A 23344-nucleotide genomic window follows, 5' to 3' on the forward strand; every position below is an offset into this window, starting at 1 on the left:
CCATAATTAGTATGTTTAAAATTGTCCACTTCTGATCCCTACAACTTTTTTATTTTTCCATATATAGGGATGTATGAGGGCTCATTTTTTGCGCCATTGGTCTGAAGTTTTTATTGGGACCATTTTTATTTTGATGGCACATTTTGATCGTGTTTTATTCATTTTTTTGTAGTATTTGACCAAAAAATATGCATTTCTGGATTTTTTTTACACTTTCACCTTTGACATCGCAGTTTAATTAACATTATATTTTAATACTTTGGACATTTACGCATGCGGTAATACCACACATGTTAAAAAAGAAAATTATTACTTTTTTTTATTTGAAAAATGGGAAAAGGGGTTTTATTAGGGAAGGGGTTATTGCATATTTATTTACTTTTATATTTTATTTATTTTTTACACTTTATTTAGTCCCCATAGGGGACTATACCATACAATCTTTAGATTGCATACGCTGATCAATGCTTCTCCATAAGAGACTGGCAAAGCTGAATGCATGCCTGGAGCACCGATTAGACAGCAGGCAGGAAGCTAAGAGACTTCCCCCCCCCCCCCCATCCTCTCAGTTGATCGGTATTCCGTGGTTTCAACGCAGCAGTCCCGATCAGCCCACTGAGCAAGCAAGTAACAGAATTAACCACTTTTAGACACCGCAATCAACTTTGATTGCGGCGTTTAAAGGGTTAATGCCAGACATCAGCCCGATTGGCGATGTCCGTCACTAGCCGTGGGTCTTGGTTGCTGATAGTAACCGAGACCCACCGGGTATGATGCGCACTTACCTGCTGAGCCCGCGTCATACAGCGGAAGCCCGCAGTGGATGCACATATACGTCCATTTGTCGGAAGGGGTTAAAGGTAAAAGAAGATTCTAACCTAATGTGAACAGCTTAAAAACAACTGTTACACTTTTTAACAGTGATATTACTACATGGAAAATGAATATTACTACATGGAAAATATGGATTTCCTGCATTTATTTTCGCTTATTTTTCTAACCATTCTTGACAATATGTTATTTTTCTAAAACATCTAAACACATTAAAAGTCATCAGTGAGATTGTAAACATCTATAACCATTGGTGTTTTGCTGTATCATACAATTTAGATTTTCTATAGAAATCTGAAGCAATAGCAATAGGAAATGTACAGTTTTTAGAAGGTTTTTGGATGATGACGGAATCCTGAAATCAAAGTAGGTACCTTTCAATCTATGTTACAGTATGAGAACGTGTTTGTTAATAAAATATTTTTGGTCGCTGTATGACATCAGAATAGTTGAGATGCAAGTGGATAAGTTAACATTTTAATAAAGTAGGGCTGCTAAGATATAGATAATATCGACTAGGTGCAGTCTCTGCTGCCGTTTTACCTGAAAGTGTTTTTGAAGGTTATACAGATTCCAAAGTGAAGTTTTGTTTTTCTCCTCGAAGTTCTGCTTTTGAAGTTTCGTTTTGTGTGTGTTATTCATTCGAACCAAACCTTCAGTAAGTGGAAGAGCGGGCGCCAGAATATCAGGTGCGCTCTCCCTTGTGTTTCACAGATAACAGAATATCTCTGAAGTGTCAGGTGCTTTTCCACAATTTATAAACACCAGGAATCACAACGGTGTTACAGTAAATAGAACTTTATGGTAATGTAATTGGAATTAATTCAGGCGTCACGCAGAGCATCATTTGGCCTAGGAAAACAGTGGGGAAAGTTTTCAATGAATTGCTGTAATGTTTCAGCTCAACATAAGCAAAACAAGAGTAATTAAATGTAATATTTATGTTTAATTTTCATTCTATGGATGTAAATGATTTAAGTAATATTTCAGGAATATCTGAGGCTTCAGATAAAACAGAATTTGTGAAAGTGTCCTAGTCCCCACCAGAGGCCTTGGTACAAGCATGCATTTTGGAACATGTAATATATATATATATATATATATATATATATATATGTATTTAATATATGTTTCTACCTAAGAGTCTTGATCAAAAGCTGCTGGTGACCATTAACACCATTGTATATAGAGCAGCTTTTATAGAGAGTAAATGTACAGTCCGGCTGGCAGAGAACAAAACTTACCTTCTGCATAGTAGACTAAATGTGAGACCCAGTAAGCATAAAAGTTTTTTTTAAATCTATTTTGCTTGATATTGCAGCTCCTTGGCACACCAAGGCCCCTGGTAAGAAGGCATCTTGCCAAATGTATGTAGGAATAAGTTCCTTACCAGAAATGCCATTGGTATAGGTAAATCCCCAGTTGTCTATTGCTATTTGTTGGCACTATGCACTCAAGTAACCCATAGTTGGGTTGCCTGCATGTACTTCATGAATGTACATGCAGGCAACCCAGCTATGGTAAAATTTGCAGGTATAGAACACTTGGAACCTACTGAGATGGACATAGATCGTAGCCGCCTATTATTGAATAGAAAGGTTGTATGGATCAGCCGCCTTGGTGCGTTAGGTCTGCTTGGACTAAATGAGCGGAAAAATCTATCTTCATTTCTATAATCGTGGGTCATACATTTGAGACAAAAGTGCATATTTTTGTACAACATTGTTTTTAACATGAACACACACCCTAATTGTGTATTCCACATATAAGCACTGTTCACATGTAGGAAAACTAGACCGGAAGAAAAGTCCAAGTGATGTGAAACAGTCTGTCATCTGTTTTCCACTCCCCTGCACGAGCAGCTGATCTTTGCTGTTGACTTGATCAAATCTTACAATAAAGTACGACGCAGATGAACAGCATACCTGTGTGGGGAGTGCATTCATTCCTTTTCTCTATAATAAGTTTGTACGGGACTTTGCATTTGTATGGATGGCACCCCACACATGAGAAGCGGGATCCATTCAGCTCCAGTGAAGGTCTAATGGCCGGCAGTGCCTAGTGAGGTTTCTCTTCTACTACATTCACGTGAAATTTAGCAACAGATACTAACTATTGAATAAACTAGTGAATGCACTAGAGATACACTGCTCAAAATAAAGGGAACACTTAAACAACACAATCTAACTCCAAGTCAATCACACTTCTGTGAAATCATACTGTCCACTCAGGAAGCAACACAGATTGACAATCAATTTCACATGCTGTTGTGCAAATGGAACAGACAACAGGTGGAAATTATAGGCAATTAGCAAGACACGCCCAATAAAGGAGTGGTTCTGCAGGTGGTGACCACAGACCACTTCTCAATACTTCTGCTCCCTGACTGATGTTTTGGTCATTTTTTTAATGCTGGCAGTGCTTTCACTCTAGTGGTAACATGGGACAGAGTCTACAACCCACACAAGTGGCTAAGGTAGTGCAGCTCATCCAGGATGGCACATCAATGCGAGCTGTGGCAAGAAGGTTTTCTGTGTCTGTCAGCGTAGTGTCCAGAGCGTGGAGGCACTAGCAGAAGACTGGTCAGTACATCAGGAGACGTGGAAGAGGCCATAGGAGGGCAACAACCCAGCAGCAGGACTACTACCTCCACCTTTGAGCACTGCCAGAGCCCTGCAAAATTACCTCTAGCAGGCCACAAATGTGCATATGTCCACTCAAACGGTCAGCAACAGACTCCATGAGGGTGGTATGAGGGACCAATGTCCACAGGTGGGGGTTGTGCTCAGAGCCCAACACCGTGCAGGAAGTTTGGCATTTTCCAGATAACATCAAGATTGGCAAATTCGCCACTGGTGCTCTGTGTTCTTCACAGATGAAAGCAGGTTCACACTGAGCACCTGTGACAGAGTCTGGAGATTCCATGGAGAACGTTCTGCTGCCTGTAACATCCTCCAGCATGACCGGTTTGGCAGTGGGTCAGTAATGGTGTGGGGTGGGATTTATTTGGGGGGCCGCACAGACCTCCATATGCTTGCCAGAGGTAGCCTGACTGCCATTAAGTACTGAGATGAGATTCTCAGAACCCTTGAGAGACCAAATGCTGGTGCGGTTGGCCCTGGGTTCCTCCTAATGCAAGACAAGGCTAGACCTCATGTTGCTGGAGTGTGTCAGCAGTTCCTGAAAGAGGAAGGCATTGATGCTATGGACTGGCCCGCCCGTTCCCCAAACCTGAATCCGATTGAGCACATCTGGGACATCATGTCTCGCTCCATCCGCCAACTCATCAGGAGCATGCCCAGGCATTGTAGGGAGGTCATACGGGCATGTGGAGGCCACACACACTATTGAGCCACATTTTGACTTGTTTTAAGGACATTACATCAAAGATGGATCAGCCTGTAGTGTTATTTTCTCTTTGATTTTGAGTGTGACTTTATATCCAGACCTCCATGGGTTGATAAATTTGATTTCCATTGATAATTTTTGTGTGATTTTGTTGTCAGCACATTTAGCTATGTGAAGATGAAAGTATTTCACATGATACGTTCATTCATTCAGATCTAGGATGTGTTATCTTAGTGTTCCCTTCATTTTTTGAGCAGTTTATATTGCAGTGACCCAGAGAAGTATGTGTGAAACAGGCTCAGTGAGATGGCTCGATGGTGTAGGTTGTAGTCCTTGGATGTCAATCTGGTCACAAGATTCTTCACTAAACCTCCCACATTCAAGGCTGGCACAGTGGTGAGGAGTTTCACTTAGGAATGAAGGTGATAGTAGTGGTCCCTTGAGTGGAATGACTTCGGTGGTGAAGGACAAATAGTAGGCAAGAGACTTGTCTGAGGGGCCATCTCTCCTCACAGGCTGGTCCCTGTTTGTCTTCAAAGACCAACTCTGCTACTGCCTCTGCTCTGCTTGAGCTGCATTCACTAACTGCTCTGAACTGAAGAAGACTAAATTCCTTCTATAAAAAATATATAAAAAAGAGAGAGAGACAGAATGATATAAAGGCATTTTATTCATCAAACTTTCCCAATAGTAGAGGCCTTAGTATGATAGTATGATAAACAGAAAAAAAGAGAGGCCATGTTGATAGTATAGAATGCATGCAGGGACAGAACAAATGGTTGGATGCACTTTAAAAAGGTACTGAAACCTATGGCGCAGGTGAAATACAAGAAGTCCTTGGCACGACACCTCTTTCAGGCAGCGAAGGCAGTCATCCCCTGGAGATGGCGGTCCGCAGACCCCCCACTGTAGATGCATGGCTGGCAGAGGTTGCCAATTCCCGTCATATGGAGGAACTCATGGCGGTCCTCCCTGCAGACACTGTTCGTGTTGAGACCACATGGCTCCCGTGGGCACGGTTTTGCTCTTCCCAGAGGTGTAGATCCCTGTGATGCCCTACTGGGGTCACGATTACGGGTTTCACTCATGTGTTGACCTTGTGAGATGTTGGGGACTCCGCTGACTCCCCTACCGTTGACTCTTTCCTTCACATACTACTTTTTGCTTTTACTTTTGCTGCCCCCCTCTTTGCTCCCTCTCCCCCTTCTCTCTCTTTTCCTTTTTGGTGTAAGTGTTTTGTTTTATATTTTCTTGCTTCACTAGACATACTGACAATGTGCCTTGTTTTCCTAACCCAGAATCTACCATTATTGCATGTCTTATTGTTGTTACTCTCACATGTTTTATCTGGAGCGCCCCAGCTCTTTTGACTGGGGTCCTGAATGATGCTCCCTTATTAGTACTGTTGTCTAGTTTATCTATGTATGTCTTGTAATTGCCCACATAGTTTTATTATGCTTACTGTTTCTTTGTCCATATGGCCTCCCCGGGCCGTCGGACATATTTCTTATGACTTGTCTGTGTAGTTGCATATACAAAGTCTGTATTCTTGTTCCTTTATATTTTTCAATAAAAGTTCTTGAATTTAAAAAAAAAAAAAGTACTGAAACCACAATGTTATTTGCTACCCCAATCCTTCACGACACCCCTTCTAATTCAGGTCAGGGCTTTACTGCTTTGAATGGCCTGAAGGACTTGTTTCTGGTTGTTGCGTCTGTCTAAGTATTTGGATTGTTCACCTGAAACCTGTTGTTTTACTCCTAGCTCTGACCCTTGGCTCTGTTCCTGACTATACTGTAGTCTTATTCTTCGGCCTGTTGCTTTCCTGATTGCTCTTCTGTAGAGATGTCGCGAATTGTTAGCTGACGAACAGTTCCCGACGAACTTAGCATGTTCGCGTTCGCATTGCCGGGCGACCATATGTGAAGTCCGATTCACCTCTTATACTTTAACATTGCAATAAACTTTGACCTTGTGAATCAGAGTCAGCAGACACATTACAGCCAATCAGCAGCAGTCCCTCCCTTCCAGACCCTCCTACCTCCTGCACGGATGCCATTTTACCCTCATTCGGCATGCTGCAGGCTTAGAAAGTGGAGGGACAGAGAAGCTGCTCCTGCTGTAATAGGGAAAGCGATAGCTAGGTTGCTTCTAGGTGGTGTATTCAGGGTCCACTTTACTCCTAAAGCCCTAGTCTAACATCTACTTTAAGGAGAGCACCCAAAAAAGCCCTTTTTAGGGCTCAAATATCAGTCCGTGTGTCTTGCAACAGCTGGAGGCACTCTGGTTGGGAGGGAACCGCTGGTTAAAAGGGGTACTCCAGTGTAAAACTTAAGTTCCTTCAAGCAACTAACTACAGTATTAAAAGGGCTATAAGTTCAGTCCGTGTGTCTTGCAACAGCTGGAGGCACCCTGGTTGGGAGGGAACCGCTGGTTAAAAGGGGTACTCCAGTGTAAAACTTAAGTTGCTTCAAGCAACTAACTACAGTATTAAAAGGGCTATAAGTTCAGTCCGTGTGTCTTGCAACTGCTGGAGGCACCCCGGTTGGGGACCTCTGCTTAAAAGGGGAACTCCGCTGGCAACCTTTTTTGCTCATTGTTACACTAGTGCAAATCACATTTGGTTTGCAGTTGTTCAAATAAAATTCCTTTTTTGGCTGTGAAATAAAACCAGTGCTGCCTAAAGGGGGGTTCTAACTATGTGCTGCCTAATATGGGGGAATCTATGTGCTGCCTAAATGGAGGCTCTACCTATGTGCTGCCTAAAGGGGGGCTCTAACTATGTGCTGCCTAATATGGGGGAATCTATGTGTTGCCTAAAGGGGGGATCTAACTATGTGATGCCTAAAGGGGGGCTCTATGTGCTGCCTAAAGGGGGCTAAAGCACGTCATTCCAAAGAATCTAGGAATAATAGGTGATTTATGCCCTTTATGTATTAAAGCCAGGCTCTGCATCAACTATGTAGTTTTCCATGGGAGTTTTGCCATGGATCCCACTCCGGCACTCCACAGTCCAGGTATTAGTCCCCTTGAAACAACTTTTAAATCACTATTGTGGCCAGAAAGAGTCCCTGTGGGTTTTATAATTCGCCTGCCCATTGAAGTCAATGGTGGTTCGCCCGGTTCGCGAACATTTGCGGAAGTTCGCGTTCGCCGTTCGCGAACCGAAAATTTTATGTTCGCGACATCACTACTCTACTGGTAATGACACTGGGTAAAGACCAAGGAATCTTCAGGCTGGGTGAAGTCGAAGGAATCTCCTTGTCTAGCAAGCTCCTTTTCTCTTTTGCAGGCAGCAACAAATGGATTACAGGTTTGGAAATCTACATCTTCAGTAGGTAACTGTAGCATCTGGGCCTTGATTAATTAATTTATTTAATTTTTTGGTGCTTGAGTAGTTTGGTTGTTTACTTTTAAGTCTTGGCTAATAAAAAATCAAAAAGGCTTTGGCTAGAAAACTTTACTTTAATTTATGACTTTTTTAGGGAAATTCAAATAGTACTAAGGAAAGTACCAGCAAACAGGTTTATGTCTATAAACCGAATTAACTTACTTTGGTAAAGTATTCAGATTCTTCCTATAAGATAATGTTTTATTAGATAATTTATAATAGCATATGGTACAATTTGAAATGAATGCATATTAAAGGGTTAACAGATGTCTAGTCAAAATGTTAGTTTATTAACATAATGTCTAATAGCCGCCTCATTTTTCCTTTAATTTATAATTGCCATTATTAATACAATCCTTCTCTTTTTAACTACGCTTTTCAAGGATATCTCCAGCCTTGCTTTTTATTTCTAAAGGACTGCAGAATGATCATCCATCTCGAATAAAAAGAGCTGGTTTAAAGGTCATTAACAGATCTCTGGAAGTTCTATCTCACCACGCATTCAATTTTATCACTCTTTAGCTCAGTTTTAAAAGGCTGTTTTCGAAGTCATGTTGGAGGTTAATGCATCTCACACATAATCCACCTTGTAACATACTAAATGTTCAACTGATGTCAACCAAGCAATAAGCAGGCAAAGTGTTAGGGGGTGAATTGGTATTACTCTAATACAATAAAAGAATATGAATGATTGAGTCTTTTTCTCAGCCGGTAAACACTCATATTGAATTCTAAATGCATCTGTGAATGCCCTTGTGATGCAACTGTAATGATAAAAGTATAGTGAATTGGTACGTCCAATTGTAATACAGGATCAAAGATAGCTTTTTATCTGTTCTACATCAGCTCCTGGCAACCTGTATTATTAATAAGCTACAGCCTCATAAACTGCACCTGGGCTGAACAAGAGCCTGTATCATTTAATATTGTATATATATATATATATATATATATATATATATATATTTCTCTGTCATATATATATATATATATATATATATATATATATATGCAAATCAAAAAAATGTTGCAGTATCTTGTAATACCTTTCTTTTATTGGATTAATTACAAGATACTGCAACATTTTTTTATTTGCATCTGCATCACTGGACTAATATGGCTAATCAAATTTAATATATATATATTAGCAGGAAGCTGCACAGGGCCCCTTCCATTCTGGCAGTCTCTCAGTCTGACTGGAAGCACATGGTAAGTGAGCTTTTACACCTTGTTCCCACTGGTGTGGTGCTGTGCGGCGTCCATTGCTGCTGCGGCACCGTGTCTATGAGGAGGCGCAGCCCTGGGACTGGTTTGAGTGGCATTGGGGCTGCTCTGCCAGTGGGTTGTTCCCCCTGTGAGCACTGGTGTTGCGGTGGTGGTGGTCGCCACCCAGTGCTATGCCATTTTATGTTAGGGCTGTTAGGGACCCACTACTTACAGGTGGCCATGACGTGGCTAGTGAGCTTGCACTTCATCATCATAAAGTACATTAACAACTTGTTAGTTTAATAAATGTTGCTGAGAAGCATTAGATCATTGTGCATGTTGTGGATGTGCGACCATGTCTGTTTTCTCTATATTAAATAACACAGAAAAAGCAAGTCCTTACATATAAAAGTCAGAAAGATCTGCTGGAAGCTCTTTTTATGAAGAGGACAGAAGGAGAGGCCTGCACAGTACATACAGTGTCACAAGACATGTGGTATCATAGTAGTGAGGAAATAGACAGCCAATCAGTGCTTCAGTAATACAGGGGTTTTACTAGTAAAATGCCCACTCTAACTGGTTGTCTCTTCCATCCATTGACACAATAATATACACATAATGCAATATACAACAAACCTATTCATAGATGACTTTTAACCAGTGTCATGATGGATGCATCATGAACATATTATTTTAGACAATACAGCCTATTGTGCAACCTCTTGTTCCATATTTCTCCTGATATGGCCCGATTTCTTGCCAGCCTGTTGAATTTAAATGCAAAATAGAACCCTCTTCTTTCATCTTTAGGCTGGGTTTACACATATTATTTTGGTCAGCATTTGTTCCTAATACTAGAGCTCATTTTGGTCATTGTTTTAGCCAAACCCAGATGAGAGTCCAAAATTTAGAAAAAGGTGCAGACCTTTTCATAAAAATTTTTTGCATTCTCTGTGTTGGTTTCACTCTTTATTTTGGCTTAAAACACTGTCCAAAATGAGCTCCAAAATGAGGACCACCTACTAATCAAAATACTATAGGTGAACCCAACCTGGAACTTCTAATTTAGGCAGGGTAATCTTTGCCTTCAAATGCTCCGACCTTCTGGAATCTTACTTAAAGGGGTACTCTGCTGAAAACATCTTATCTCCTATCCAGAGGATAAGGGTTAAGATGTTAGATCATGCCCCCCCCCCTCCACTGTTGAACCCCTGTCATTTGGTGCACAAAGTGAACTACGTTCCGTGCCCGATGACTGGCAATGCCGGCCGCCACATCCCCTCCATTCACATCTATGGGAGGAGGCGTGATGGCTATGTACTGCCAGCGCAGAGATCAGAGTAACCCTTTAAAAGTGTTATACAGTAATTGAAAAACAGTGTTTATTTCTTCCAAAAACAGCACCACACCTATCCACAGGTTGTGTGTGGTATTATAACTTGCCCAACCTATTTTTCTAATCCTGGACAACCATTTTAAGGTGAAAAATAATAAGTGTACAGAGTAAAGCAGAGGTACTCTAAATTTCATGCCTTGTAAGCCACACTGTTTGGTGATTAGGATTTGTCTGTAATAATGTAAATTTTCTGTAGATATGTTCATAACTCAGGACTGCTATTGCGAGCCAAACAATGGTTGGTTGCAAGCTATTGGTTGGGATCCCTGGTATAAGATATGAAAAAAGTAATATGCATTTTTTTTTTTTTAATCAATCAAGCTAGATCTTTAAGGGGATACTCCGATGGAATTTTTTTTTTTTTTTTTAAATCAACTGGTGCCAGAAAGTTAAACAGATTTGTAAATTACTTCTATTAAAAAAATCTTAATTCTTCTAGTACTTATTAGCTGCTGAATACTACAGACAAAATTATTTTCTTTTTGGAACACAGTGCTCTCTACTGACATCAAGAGCACAGTGCTCTCTGCTGACATTTCTTACCATTTTAGGAACTGACCAGAGCAGCATATGTTTGCTATGGGGATTTTCTCCTACTCCGGACAGTTCTTAATCCTTTAAAGACCCAGGGCGTATCCATATGCCTGTAGGAATTCTGGACCCCACCACGCGCCGGGCGGGGACCGGACGGGAATGCCTGCTGAATGGGTCCTAAGACCCCCCCATGCGCCGATTCCGGGTCATACGGGTTTATGGTGACCCGGAATATAAGTAGGATCATGGTTGTCCAAGAAACCCACGATCCCCCTGAAGGGTTAAGAGTGAGGTGGCAGGACAAGCAGATCGGGGTGGGTTAACTTTCGGTTTCCCCATTCTGCCCACCCACAAGAGAAATTGTGTCCAGAATTGAAGGCCACATGTGTTTACAAAGCCCCCATAGTGCCAGAACAATGGACCCCCCCACATGTGACCCCATTTTGGAAACTACACCCCTCATGTAATGTAATAGGGGGTACAGTGAGCATTTACGCCCCACAGGTGTCTGACAGATTTTTGGAACAATGGTGGGTGTAAATTAAATTTTTCATTTGCACAGCCCACTGTTCAAAAGATCTGTCAAACGCCAGTGGGGTGTAAATATCACTGCACCCCTTATTAAATTCTGTGAGGGTGTAGTTTCCAAAATGGGGTCACAAGTGGGGGGTCCACTGTTCTGGCACCACGGGGGGCTTTGTCAATGCACATGGCCCCCGACTTCCATTCCAAACAAATTATCTCTCCAAAAGCTCAATTGCGCTCCTTCTCCTCTGAGCATTGTAGTGCACCAGCAGAGCACTTGACACATGGGGTATTTCCATATGGGGTTACACATTTTGGGGGTCATTTTCTCCTATTATGCCTATTAAAATTTGGGGAAAAAGCTGCATTTTAGTAATTTTTTTTTTTCATTGACACATCAGACTTTAATAAAAAGTCATCAAACACCTGTGAGGTTTTAATGCTCACTGTACCCCTTGTTACCTTAAGGGGTGTAGTTTCCAAAATAGTATGCCATGTGTTTTTTTTTTTTTTTGCTGTTCTGGCACCATGGGGGCTTCCTAAATGCGACATGCCCCCCAAAAACCATTTCAGCAAAATTTGCTTTCCAAAAGCCGAATGTGACACCTTTTCTTCTGAGCATTGTAGTTCGCCAACAGAACTGATATTCAGAAGAGATGAGGTTACACATTTTGGGGGTCATTTTCTCCCTTTAACCTTTGTAAAAATGGTACATTTGGGGGGAAAAATGCACTTTAGTGCAAAAAAAATGTTTTCTTTTACACATCCGATTTTAACGAAAAGTCGTCAAACACCTGTGGGGTGTTAAGGCTCACTGGACCCCTTTTTATGTGTCTTGAGAGGTGTAGTTTCCAAAATGGTATGCCATGTGGGGGTTTTCTGCTGTTCTGGCACCATAGGGGCTTCCTAAATGCGACATGCCCCCCAAAAACCATTTCAGCAAAATTCACTCTCCGAAATCCCACTGTCGCTCCTTCCCTTCTGAGCCCTCTACTGCGCCCGCCGAACACTTGAGATCCACATATGAAATATTTCCTTACTCGAGAGAAATTGGGTTACAAATTCAGTGGTGCTTTTTCTCCTATTACTCCTTGTAAAAATTCAAAAACTGGGTCTACAAGAACCAGCGAGTGTAAAAAATGAAGATTTGGAATTTTCTCCTTCACTTTGCTGCTATTCCTGTAAAACACCTAAAGGGTTAACACACTTACTGAATGTCATTTTGGATACTTTGAGGGGTGCAGTTTTGATAATGGGGTCATTTGTGGGGTATTTCTAATATGAAGGCCTTTCAAATCCACTTCAAAACTGAACTGGTCCATGAAAAATTCTGATTTTGAAAATGTTGTGAAAAATTGCAAAATTGTTGCTGAACTTTGAAGCCCTCTGATGTCTTCCAAAAGTAAAAACATGTAAACTTTATGATGCAATCATAAAGTAGACATATTGTGTATGTGAATTAATATATATTTTATCTGGAATGTCTGTTTTCCTTACAAGCAGAGAGCTTCAAAGTTAGAAAAATGCAACATTTTCAATTTTTTCATAAATTTTTTTAATTTTCACCAAGAAATGATGCAAGTATCCACAAAAATTTACCACTAACATGAAGTAGAATATGTCATGAAAAAACAATCTCGGAATCAGAATGAAAAGTGAAAGCATCCCAGAGTTATTAATGCTTAAAGTGACAGTGGTCAAATGTGCAAAAAATGGCCGGGTCCTTAAGGTGAAAATGGGCTTGGTCCTGAAGGTGTTAAAATAAACAGAGATGTCAGCAGAGAGCACTGTGCTCGTGATGTCAGCAGAGAGCTATGTGTTCCAAAAAGAAAAGTATTCAGCAGCTAATAAGTACTGGAAGGATTAAGATTTTTTAATAGAAGTAATTTACAAATCTGTTTAACTTTCTGGCACCAGTTGATTTACAAAAAAGTTATCCACCGGAGTACCCCTTTATGTTACAATATTATACATATGTATTTAATGTAGTATTTGTTTACACACAGACACACAAACCCAGGTGTATAATGTCACTGAGAAATATATAGAGAACATGAAAGAATTGTGAACTACAGGCAAAATTATTGCTAGCAATTCCAGAGTCATGCCTTTCTAGCACTATCTGTCGCAACTAAAAACATAGGACATTCCTACTTCCTAAAATGTTATATAGTGTTTTAGCCAAGTGCCATGGTATTGAGCCCTTACAAATCCAATTCTAAAGAGAAAATAGTAAGCAGTGTTACAAATGTGTAAAAGGAAGTGTCTGCAGTTCCTAAACCAATAATACTCCCAATAAATAATAACATAAAAATAAATAAATAATTATAAATAATTAAAATAATAACGCCAATAGAGATAGCGGAAAAAGGAATGCGGGAAGAGTTATGGAACAGGTGGGGTAATTATACATTGTCAGATACCTCTGGGGTGTAACAAGGTTACCAGCAGGAAAGGAATTCTAAAACAAAGCTGTTATGCTTCAACACCTGACAGCAGGGAATTAAAAGGACACTTCCAAGTCGCTACATATGTTGAACCTACAACCACATGTAAGTGATTAACAACATAACACATTTTCATTTGTATTTGCTGCTTTGCAAAATACATGTTACAGACCCCTTGACAAGGGTACAATAAGGTTGTTGATAGGAAATATGGGGGGGGGGGGGGTTCTGCTATAAATTAAAAAGAACCATTTCTAATTTTATGCATTTTGACACAGTATGGAGTTTTAGTCCAATTTTAAAGTCCTTTCAGCTCACCCATTAAACTCTGGACAGGTATGTGGCAAGTCCAACATCAATTACTGAAATAAACGGAACGTTTCTTGTCTACCGTGACCTCTGGACTTTCCTGGACTTTGTTTCAGTATAGAACTTTATTATTTGTGCCCCTTTTTTATGCACATTTAGTCTAATATATTGTACAATGTTTGTGGTTTTCCATAGACCTTATAACTGATGTTAGAGCAGACAAAACACCCACGCCTCATCTGACCGTATTATAAAGACTAGAGGTGCACCGAAATGGAAATTTCAGAACCGAAACGAAACCGAAATGAAAAAATATGTCCGGCCGAAACCGATACCGAAAATGACTTCTCCCCGCCTTCTGGTAAAATGGAGCGCTCCGCTCATTAGATTAGATTAGATTCCCCCACATTAGATTGCCAGCTCCCCCACATTAGGTCGGGAGTTCCCCCACAATAGTAGGCAGCTCCCCCACAATAGTAGGCAGCTCCCCCACAATAGTAGGCAGCTCCCCCACAACAGTAGGCAGGTTCCCAAATTAGGTCAGCATTTCCCCCACAATAGTAGGCAGCTCCCCCCAACAATACTAGGCAGTTCCCACACAATATTAGGCAGCTCCCCCCAACAATATTAGGCAGATCCCCCCACATTAGGTCAGCAGTTCCCCCACAATAGTAGGCAGGTTCCTCACATTAGGTCAGCATTTCCCCCACAATAGTAGGCAGCTCCCCCCAACAATAGTAGGCAGTTCCCACACAATATTAGGCAGCTCCCCCCAACAATATTAGGCAGCTCCCCCCACATTTGTAGGCAGCTACCCCCCCCCCCCACAATATCAGGCAGCTCCCCCCAACAATATTAGGCAGTTCCCCCCAACAATATTAGGCAGCTCCCCCCACAATATTAGGCAGCTCCCCCCAACAATATTAGGCAGCTCCCCCCCCCATAATATCAGGCAGCTCCCCCCCCCCACACACAATATTAGGCAGCCCCCCCCCCCCACACACACACACATTTGTAGGCAGCTCCCCCCCACATTAGGTCAGCAGTTCCCCCACCCCACAGACATACAGCTTCCAGCCATATACAGTGTATGGCTGGAGGCTGTATGTCTGTACTGTTGCCCCCACAGTGTTCCGATCACCGCTCCTCCGGCCCGGGGTCACATCTACTGCTATGGCCTATGGACCATAGCAGTAGGTGCTGGTGCCGGGACCGGAGGAGCGATGACCGGAACACTGAAGAAGATGACGCGGTCACTTACCAGGCCCCGGCCGGCGTGCGTTCTCCTGCGACGATCCTGCGGTCCTCCTGCGTCTCTATGGTTGTACGCACGGGACGTCAGTGACCAAAGCGAGGGACCAAAGGAGGATCGCGGGAGGATCGCAGGAGGACGCCGGGGAATGGTGAGTGACCGCCGGACATCCTTATGTCCCGAAAAGATTTTTCGGGACACAGGGATGTCCGGGATAGGAATAATTCTTTTTATGTGCCCGGGCCGGCTCCCATGTGTGGCTGCAGGCGGGGGCCGACCAGAGCATATAAAACCTAATACTGTATACTAAAAACCAGGGGGCCTCCAGCTGTTGTGAAACTACAACTCCCAGCATGCCCGGACAGACTTTGCCGGTCCGTGCATGCTGGGAGTTGTAGTTTCACAACAGCTGGAGGCCCCCTTGTTTTTAGTATACAGTATTAGGTTTTATATGCGCTGGCCGGCCCCCACCTGCAGCCACACATGGGAGCCGGCCCGGGCACATAAAAAGAAGTATTCCTAATCCCATCCCGGAGAGCGCAGACACCCCCCCCCCCGCCCCCCCAGATGTTGCGGCCGGCCCCCCTGCACCGCCCACGAGTGCCACTGGCAGTGTTTGTAACTTGTGCTGTGGGCAGGCAGGGGAGGTGGTCATTATCGGCAGATTTTTAGTTGTTTCGGCATTTTGCCGAAATAGCTATTTTCGGCCGATATGTATCGGCCGCCGATATAGTGGTGCATCCCTAATAGAGACCGATGGTCATGTGAAACATTCTTTATTGCAATATTCTCTACACAGTGCTGATGTGGCAAGAGTCATGAACCTGCACCTGAATGTATCCAAGGCAGGAGCCACTTTTAAGCCTGAAAGGTAGTATTAAGTTACTCTGAGTATTCAAAGGGATAAAGTCTAAAAACATACATTATGACTAAATGGATGCGGCTCTAACTCTACCATCAACTGCTAGTGATATTGCATCTGGGACACCTGTTGCATGTGGGACACCATAGTATTTGTAGCTGCCACCAATTGGAAGCCAACAGTGGCTTCTCGATGATTAGTTGGGTAATACACAATCTATAGAATACCACTTATTTAAATTGTGACATATGAAAAGAAGGTTGCATACCTCCTTTAAAAAGTCACTCTATATATTTTTTTTTATTACTCTGCACTCTGTCCACATGTTCATGAATATTGCCACATTTTTGGATAAGTGTTTTTGGGGATTATAGTAACATGTGTAGAAAAACACAGCTACTTTCTTTCAAAAACTGCTCCCCGTCTGTCTCCAAGTTTTGGTGTGGTTCTGCAGCTCAGTTCCTTTGAAGTGAATGGAGCCAGGCTGTAAAACCACACCCAACCTGGAGATACCAAACCTGGAGACAGACGTGGAGTTGTGTTTTCTATTACTGGATAACCCCTTTAAGGAGTTTTCCCCATTCCCCCAACACCATTTCTTACAACAATTTATTTGTATGGAATCTTTTAAAGAAAATGATCCTACATATAAATATTGCTGTTACCTTTTTTTGCTATGCCCCTCTGCAGTGTTTTGTTTAATTACCTTTCAGAAGTCGCCCAGTCGCTCAATACCATTGCCTGGATCCTCTTATAAAGGGACGGCAGTGTAATTCTTGATATTGTGTAAGCCAATAAGAATCAACGTACTCTAAGGTTAGGTTCACTTCAGCGTCGTTCAAATCCTTTATGAAACTGACACATAACGTAGGTCATTCATAATGGATATGAAACTGATGTTAAAGGAAGTAAAATGGTAAAGATTTTGTAAAACTTGCATATAAAATAACGTCCGTTATTAGCTGTTATAACATCCTTTTATCTCCGCTATTGTCTGTTATTTTTAAACCAGTTGTTTATTTTATATCTGAGCATGCTCAGTAGCAATACCAGATATAAAAACAATGTAGGTTAACGAAGGTCCCTCTTGTCACCACTGACTTCAATGTTAACATCTTAAGGACTCAGGGCATACCTGTACGCCCTGAGCCCGGTCCCGGTGTGAAAAACGGGGTGACGGCGTGACCCCGCATCACACCGGGTCGGTCCCGGCTGCTAACGATAGCCGGGACCCTGGGCAAACAGCGTATGGCACCGATCATTGTGCCGCGCACTGTTAACCCTTCAGACGCGGCGATCAAAATTGATCGCCGAGTCTGAAAACTAAAGTAAACGCTTCCCGGCAGCTCCGTCGGGCTGATCGGGACATCGCAATAAAATCGCGATGTTCTGGTCAGCTGGGAGGCAGGCGGAGGTCTCCTTACCTCTCTCCGTGGCGTCCAATCGTGGTTTGATTGCTCCAAGCCTGAGCTACAAGCTTAAGCAATCAAGCCCCTATCTCGCTGATCCGTGCAAAGCTATGGCTTTCCAGGGATCAGCATAAGAGATCAGTGTGACACTGCAAAAAAAAGTGAAAAAAAAAAAGTTAACAAAGGTCATTTAACCCCTTCCCTAATAAAAGTTTTAATCACCCCCCTTTTCCCATAAAAAACTGTGTAAATAAAAATAAAAATTATAATATGTGGTATCGCCGCGTGCGTAAATGTCCGAAATATAAAATTATATCATTAATTAAACCGCACGGTCAATGGCGTAAAAAAAAATTCCAACGTCCAAAATAGCGTATTTTTGGTCACTTTTTGTATCATAAAAAAATGAATAATAAGCGATCAAAAAGTTCGATCAACACAAAAATGGTACCGATAAAAACTTCAGGACACGGCGCAAAAATTAGCCCTCATACCAGCCCGTACTCGGAAAAAGAAAAAAGTTACAGAGGTCAGAAGATGACAATTTTAAACATATACATTTTCCTGCATGTAGTTATGATTTTTTTCAGAAGTGCAATAAAAAGTAGGGTATCATTTTAACCATGTGGAATTACAGAATAAAGATAAGGTGTAATTTTGACCAAAAAATGCACTGCGTAGAAACGGAAGCCCCCAAAGTTTACAAAATGACATTTTTTCTTCAATTTTGTTGCACAATGATTTTTTTTTCCGTTTCGCCGTGGATTTTTTGGTAAAATGACTAATGTCACTGCAAAGTAGAATTGGTGGCGCAAAAAATAAGCCATCATATGGATTTTTTGGGTGCAAAATTGAAAGCATTATGATTTTTAGAAGGTGATGAGGAAAAAAGGAAAATGCAAAAACGGAAAACCGCTGAGTCCTTAAAGGGGTACTCCGGTGCTTAGACATCTTATCCCCTATCCAAAGGATAGGGGATAAGATGCCTGATCGCGGGAGTCCCACCGCTGGGGACCCCCGTGATCTTGCATGCGGCACCCCGTTTGTAATCAGTCCCCGGAGCGAGTTCGCTCCGGGTCTGATTACCGCCGACTACAGGGCGGGCGGTGTGTGACTTCACGCTTCCGCCCACGTGTGACATCACGCTCTGCCCCTCAATGCAAGCCTACGGGAGGGGGCGTGATAGCTGTCCACCCTGTAGTCGCCGGTAATCAGACCCGGAGCAAACACGCTCCGGGGACTGATTACAAACGGGGTGCCGCGTGCAAGATCACGGGGGTCCCCAGCGGCGGGACTCCCGCGATCAGTCATCTTATCCCCTATCCTTTGGATAGGGGATAAGATGTCTAAGCACCGGAGTACCCCTTTAAGGGGTTAAATGACTAACGTACATTAGAATATTTGTTATCTATGACGGAAAAATAAATACTACATACCTGGTATTTCTCTCCATTATACATAACTAAAATGAAGTATAACTGATGATAATTGAGTACAAAGGAGATTTAAAAAAAATAATGCATAAAAATGAACGAGATCCGTTACTTTTATTTTCATTTCCGTTTCTGAATTTCTCTAATGGAAACTCTAATGTGAACCCACCTTAAGCAATGCATCTGGGTTGAGGCTTTTGTGGGGGAGTCAAAAGAACAGGAGGGGACACCATAACAGATCTAGATTTTTAATTTATATATATATATATATAAATATATATAGATAGATAGTAGTAGAAGAAGAACAGCACAGCCAATGGAAGAAAAAAATTATCGTAAGGTGGTGCACGCAGCTCCTGGATCCTTGGTTAGGGGATCATCGTTCAAACAGAAGAAAAAATCTTGTCCACAGCACCAAAGTTCATGAAAAAAAAAGCTGCTTGAGAAAGGTCAGGTTGAGCTGACTGAAACGTCGCTGTTGTATTGACACCTTTTATGGAATAAAAACACATATTTTTTCATGAACTTTGGTGCTGTGGACAAGATTTTTTCTTCTAGATAGATAGATAGATAGATAGAAAAAATACTGGAAGAGCAGCACCACAACCAAGGAAAAGTGCAAAAAAGTGCAAAAATTTGAGGGTGCAAGCAACTAATTGGGCCCGGTATAAGACCCCAATCCAGATACAGCAATAGAAGATAGTCTCAGCACTCCAATAGTAGAAAAAATATAAAGTGGCTTTATTCCATTTCACACTTGTATTTTTGACATGGAATGAAGCCACTTTATATTTCTTCTACTATTGGAGTGCGGAGACTATCTTCTATTGCTGTATATATATATATATATATATATCAAGGAAGGATGCCGCAGCACACGGAAGGTTCAAAAGTGTAAACAGTGGTTTATTCCATGATAATACAAGTTAGCAACGTTTCTGCTGCCAATGCAGCCTTTGTCAAGCAACAAAATGGTGACCAAACAAGATATTTATATGCAAATGAACAAACAAATCAATCAAATCAATTAGTGTGGATACAGTGTAAAAAATACATTTACGATATAGGGTAATTAAGACCACTATAATATACATGTTGTACAAGTGCTCTGCAGTGATTTAAAATCGATATACATAAGCAAGGGCTGCAAGTAAAGTTATAAACAATATAACATTATGAATAGTCTTAACAAGATTACATGTGTACCTAATGATTAGAAACGGGGGCTGAATGGTCACGTGATCCCGACTCGTCTCCATGTAAACCGCCGTTGCTGTAGGTAACAGCGGAGCTATGGTGTGTGTAATCGCAGGACGCCAGGAGTGGCCGCGCGGCCCCACTGTGTCAGCTGACCAGGGTGTCACGTGACCGCTCCTAAGTCCGGGCATGCGCATTAGAAAGAATGATCATTGTACTGCCATGGTGGTTAAGGGAAAGGAAGAGGAATCTAATCTATCTAGTTGAAATCTCTCAGGGCAAAAGAGAGATAGGGAGAGAAAGTATCCTATGTGTGCATATAGTGGATAAAAGTAAGTTTATAGGCATTATAAGTGTATAGATAATAGAAATATGTGGAAAGTGAAAAAGGATAAATAAAAATGTGTAGACATTGATACCCTGAGTATTTACTCGAAAGAGATGAGCAGGAAATAAGTACATATAAGGTGAATTTAAAATAAAATAAAAGAAAAGAATAAAAAATAAAAAATAAAAAAATAAAAAATAATAAATAAATAAATAAAAAATAAAAAAATAAAAAAATAATAGAAATAATAAAATAATAATAGTAATAATGAAAATGAAGTAAAGATATAGAAAAAATGGATAAATAAATATGGATATAAAAGTATTAAAATAAATAAAGAAATAAAAATTAAAAAAATTATAAATATAAATAAAGATGATTTTGATTGTAATCAAACCCGGCTCCACATATGATTACCACGCACATCGGGCTATAAAGGCCCAACACCTCAGTTGCCCGTGCTCACCCCAATATTATGGGGGAGTCACTCTGGGGCACCCAACGGCGTCAACCGTAAGTTTAGGTCCCCAGTATCAGGCCTATGGAGGTGGGAATCCACCAAGGGCAGCCCCGCATTCGTTTACTCACACACTGAGCACGGGTATATTAATGATTACTATTATCTGTAGTAAGTATGGGATGCTCCATATGTATGGATTTATTACTTGCATAAATAAAAAATAAAAAAATAATAATACGTGAAAGTAGTAATAATAATAAAAATAACAAAATAAATATTAGAATAAAGAAAATAAATACAAAAATAAAGATAATAAAAGAGTAAAAATAAAAATAAGGTAATAGAATAATAAAAAATAAAAAAATGAGAAGGATGAGAAAGAAATAAACTAAAAACATAATAGGTGTATGAATGTAGAAAAGAATAAAGAAAAATGTGTAGATTAAATTGAATGTGTTCCAATTGTTACTTCACCATGGCAGAACTAGTCACCAATAAAGTCATGGTACAGTTTATTCAGAAAGGCGGCAGCTGACAGCTTTATGTATGTAATAATCATATCTACTATGACATTATTTTATTTCTAATTGTCTTTTATTGTATCTTTTCTTACAGATATACGTGGGCAGAGGGTGGTCATCAGTATCCCTGCTTGTCAGCTGCCGCCTTTCTGAATAAACTGTACAATGACTTTATTGGTGACTAGTTCTGCCATGGTGAAGTAACAATTGGAACACATTCAATTTAATCTACACATTTTTCTTTATTCTTTTCTACATTCATACACCTATTATGTTTTTAGTTTATTTCTTTCTCATCCTTCTCATTTTTTTATTTTTTATTATTCTATTACCTTATTTTTATTTTTACTCTTTTATTATCTTTATTTTTGTATTTATTTTCTTTATTCTAATATTTATTTTGTTATTTTTATTATTATTACTACTTTCACGTATTATTATTTTTTTATTTTTTATTTATGCAAGTAATAAATCCATACATATGGAGCATCCCATACTTACTACAGATAATAGTAATCATTAATATACCCGTGCTCAGTGTGTGAGTAAACGAATGCGGGGCTGCCCTTGGTGGATTTCCACCTCCATAGGCCTGATACTGGGGACCTAAACTTACGGTTGACGCCGTTGGGTGCCCCAGAGTGACTCCCCCATAATATTGGGGTGAGCACGGGCAACTGAGGTGTTGGGCCTTTATAGCCCGATGTGCGTGGTAATCATATGTGGAGCCGGGTTTGATTACAATCAAAATCATCTTTATTTATATTTATAATTTTTTTAATTTTTATTTCTTTATTTATTTTAATACTTTTATATCCATATTTATTTATCCATTTTTTCTATATCTTTACTTCATTTTCATTATTACTATTATTATTTTATTATTTCTATTATTTTTTTATTTTTTTATTTTTTATTTATTTATTTATTATTTTTTATTTTTTTATTTTTTATTTTTTATTCTTTTCTTTTATTTTATTTTAAATTCACCTTATATGTACTTATTTCCTGCTCATCTCTTTCGAGTAAACACTCAGGGTATCAATGTCTACACATTTTTATTTATCCTTTTTCACTTTCCACATATTTCTATTATCTATACACTTATAATGCCTATAAACTTACTTTTATCCACTATATGCACACATAGGATACTTTCTCTCCCTATCTCTCTTTTGCCCTGAGAGATTTCAACTAGATAGATTAGATTCCTCTTCCTTTCCCTTAACCACCATGGCAGTACAATGATCATTCTTTCTAATGCGCATGCCCGGACTTAGGAGCGGTCACGTGACACCCTGGTCAGCTGACACAGTGGGGCCGCGCGGCCACTCCTGGCGTCCTGCGATTACACACACCATAGCTCCGCTGTTACCTACAGCAACGGCGGTTTACATGGAGACGAGTCGGGATCACGTGACCATTCAGCCCCCGTTTCTAATCATTAGGTACACATGTAATCTTGTTAAGACTATTCATAATGTTATATTGTTTATAACTTTACTTGCAGCCCTTGCTTATGTATATCGATTTTAAATCACTGCAGAGCACTTGTACAACATGTATATTATAGTGGTCTTAATTACCCTATATCGTAAATGTATTTTTTACACTGTATCCACACTAATTGATTTGATTGATTTGTTTGTTCATTTGCATATAAATATCTTGTTTGGTCACCATTTTGTTGCTTGACAAAGGCTGCATTGGCAGCAGAAACGTTGCTAACTTGTATTATCATGGAATAAACCACTGTTTACACTTTTGAACCTTCCGTGTGCTGCGGCATCCTTCCTTGATGTCTGAACTGCCTTGACCGGGGCTCCACTCGCTGCTTGCACCGCTATCATTACATTGTGGGACGTGCTGCTCTAATTCTCCTGTGCTATATATAT

The sequence above is a fragment of the Hyla sarda genome, chromosome 2 (assembly GCF_029499605.1).
Source record: "Hyla sarda isolate aHylSar1 chromosome 2, aHylSar1.hap1, whole genome shotgun sequence".
Lineage (NCBI taxonomy): Eukaryota > Metazoa > Chordata > Amphibia > Anura > Hylidae > Hyla > Hyla sarda.